The sequence below is a fragment of the Crocodylus porosus genome, unplaced genomic scaffold (assembly GCF_001723895.1).
Source record: "Crocodylus porosus isolate Cpor-Errol unplaced genomic scaffold, CroPor_comp1, whole genome shotgun sequence".
Lineage (NCBI taxonomy): Eukaryota > Metazoa > Chordata > Crocodylia > Crocodylidae > Crocodylus > Crocodylus porosus.
In genome coordinates this window covers 37,417,265-37,421,015 of record NW_017728948.1, presented here as the reverse complement: position 1 = coordinate 37,421,015, position 3,751 = coordinate 37,417,265, and positions in this window count along the sequence as shown.

Here is a 3,751-nt window from a genome sequence, read left to right as displayed (position 1 = left end):
CACACCAAGCTATACTTTGAAACTCAAATGTTCACTCCACTCCAGATACAATGTTTGCAATTTTACAGTTGCATTTAAGGCTTCCTAATCAGACTGACAATGATAAATGCTTTAATTTATAAGTAAAACAAAATAAAATTTATTTTTGTAAGGATCTTGAATATGCAAGAAGAGCATAGGCCTGAGACACCAAAACAGTAAAAATTATCCTCCTGATGCTTTTTCAGACACTTTTGCCTGTAATTGTCCCTTTGTACCCCTTACCCACTCTGGAAAAATGAAAGGTAAAAGAGAGAAGTCCTTTTAAGAGGAATGAATCAGGCTGGGAGATCACACCCTGGTTGGGATAGATATAACAGAAAGAGAGATGTCAAGGGGAGGCCTGGGAAAGGGCATATCCTTCGATGTAGAGAAGTGTAAGATGCTGCACCTTGGTAGGAAGAACCCTCAACATACTTACAAGGTTGGCAGTGCTACACTCACTAGCACCACAACCAAAAGAGACTTGGGGGTCCTGATTGACCACAAGAAGTATATGAGTCACCAATGTGATGCTGTAGCTGGCAAAGCACACCGAACTCTGTGCATCTACCAAGCAAAACCAGGAATATCATCCTCCCACTTTACCCTGCTTTGGTGAGGTCGCAGCTGGAGTACTGCATCCAGTTTTGGGCTCCCCACTGAGAGAGGGATGTGGAAAACCTTGAGAAAATCCAGAAGAGAGGCATTCATATGATCCAAGGCCTGGAGGGCATGCCATACAAGGAGAGGCTGAGGGATCTTGGACTCTTCAGTCTGGAGAAGAGAAGGCTCAGGGGGGACTTGGTGGCAGCCTACAATTACATAAGAGGGGTACATCAGGACCTAGGAGAACAGCTGTTCACCAGAGTTCCCCAAGGGATAACAAGATCTAATGGACATAAGTCTGATTTAGACTAGACTTAAGAAAAAAATTCTTTACAGTGAGTGTGTCCATGGTTTAAAAAAGACTCCTCCCCCTCTCTCCCCTCTATTCCCCCAGAGGTGGTGCAAGCACCTACTCTGGACTCTTTCAAAAAAATCTGGATATTTTTCTTGCTGGGATCACATGATCCCCCAGCTGAATTCTTGCCTATGGCAGGGGTGCTGGACTTGATCTCACTTCCAGCCCCTAATGTCTATAAAATCTATTAAATGAAATCCTGAGAGGCACCCATCTAAGACTGATTAAACCTAGAGAGAGGCCAGGGGGCAGAGGAATATGAATAGGCCTAAAGAAAGGCCTAGGATTGGAAGCACAAGCCCAGTAGAGAGAGTCTAAGGAAAACCTAGGGCCCGGGAGTCCTAACAATGTACCAGCTGTAAAGCAGAGGTAGGAGGCTGCGTCTACAAGGAGGGATCTCTGAGCCCTGAGTGGCAGATGCGTGGCTCATTCCCAAGAGCAAACACTGTTGAGGAAGGAACAAAGTGATGTCGGTGCTGGTCTATAGGTGTTGTTTTCCTGCCCCACTGCAGTTACATCACTGTTCCATATTTCCTGCAACTTCTGAAGGGCAAGTGCACATCATGCCACAGACTTGTTTTCTGTGATGCTGCCATCTTTAAAAATACAGAATCCCTACTTAGATGCTGAAATACTAATGCCCCTGTGAAAGAGAGCACACTGCTATAATTGTACTTTGCAGCTGCTTCTACTCTCCAGGGACCCACATATAAACATGTGCAAATTTATATTATTAATGCCTCCTTTATACATATGCAGCTATGTTTTACATCTGGTTTCTGGAGAGGGAAAGAGAAAAGAGAGAACTGGAAAAAAGGGGTAGGAGCAATTACAGCTATCTGGCAGGGAAAAACATGATGAAGGGTAATGGTAATGGACTGGATAGAGGGGGCAATGGTAATTCCTTGTGTCCAGCAGAGAATGGGGGATGCAGCAGTAGCTGAAATTGACCTCTGGTGGCTGAGAAGGGAGACTATGTAGAGGAAGATGGCTTTGTTATGCCCAAAAGGGAATGCACAAGCTGGATTCACTGTTGCAGGGGAGAAAAAGTTTTAGCATCTTGAAGGGGAACTACCGATGACATTTCTTAAACATCCCTGAGAGTTTTGCACTTCCCAATTCTTTTCCCCACATTTTATATAGTATCACCTGCTTTCCACCCTTTTACCCACTCAGCCATATCTGATACAGTTGCACAACATCAGCATCAAGGATGCTGAGACTGTCAGGGCACCTTAGATTCTTTACCAACCCTCCTCCACTTTACCCTGTGTCTGGTCATCAGCATGCAAAAGAAATATGGTTGCATGGTAGCAGTTTCTTATTTTCACAGAATAAATTTATTTACTTATTTTCTTACATTTTCAAGTGCTTATGATCTTTTTTTCTTCTGGTTCTAGCCAGTATAGCACCTACAGTAATATTAATTACTGAATTCCCTTGAAAAAAAATGAACAAGTATCAGCTCGTAGTACTTAAAAAAATACAATTCTTATACAATACTTACTAAAATAAACACCCTTATCTAAGACTTAGGAACTCCAACTACTCAGCAGAGGTCTGGACTCAAGTACTCTCTAGAATCAGCAAGAACTAAAATAATCCTCTGCTGATAATACTTTTACTCTTAAAGTGTAATTCACAAATTTACACACATTGACACATTGGAAAATTATTTCTCTTGAAGCTACTATGCAGATTTGGATGAAGTTATAAAAATACATGTCTGAGATTTATTTTCCAGCTGTGATCTTCCTCTTTAAGAAATGGAAGTGTCTAAAATGAACACGGAGGACAACTTAACTTTAATTTTTTGGCTGCTCTGTGTCATTTAGATTGTCCAGTTCCCTTCATGCCTACAGCAGCTTCTGTGACTGGAAGTTGTGTGTCTATATGTGTTATTGGATATTTGAATATTTTCTGGCTTCCCAATGTTTGAGGCATCTAAGTCATAAATTTTTCAGATGTACTCCACTCCAGCAGCTTCAAAGCCAGTAGGTGACAGGATTCTCTAGATACTTCTATTCTAGGCCTCAAAAGAACCTATGTATTGCAGGGCAAAAAGGGTTGAGATTCCTTCCTCAGGGCTGAAACCATGTCAAAGAAACCCCACAGCCCTTGAGGCATGGTCCCAAAAGCCCTGTAATGGAGACACACTTACCTGCTGCAGGTGCAGCATCTGGGGAATGATGGCAGCTTGAGAAACTGTGTGTGTGGTTCACCAGCCATTTATCTATGCAGCTGGAGCTCACATGGGGTGGTGATGTCATCAGAACATGCTGGCCAGTCCCAATAAAAGTTGGCTGCATGAGGGAAGCCGGGAAGCAACACTTGGGAGGTGGCTGTATGCTCCAGCTGAGATGGCCTCCACACTGGGACCAGGGACAGGGTCCCAAAGAAGGGAGGGACCCAGGATGGGGTTCTGAAGGGTCCACTCCACATCTGGGTGGCACCAAGAAGTAGGGGTGGGAAGGATGCCAAGGGATGGACTATAGCACTGCATGGAGGATGTGTGAATAGGGAGGAGGAACAGTTCCTCCCTGATGTTTTCACTTAGTTTCTCTTTTTATTATTTCAATTACCCTTGAGTACAGAGAATGGCCACGAGCTACACACGAGGGATGAGAGATTACGGGCCCTTGGGGACTCCGGGCAGGGATACTTCATAGATTTCATAGACATGGAGGATGGAAGGGACCCCAAAGGATCTTCAAATGCATCCCCCTGCCCCAGGGGGTCAGCTAGGGTCAAAGGATCCCAAGATAAGCA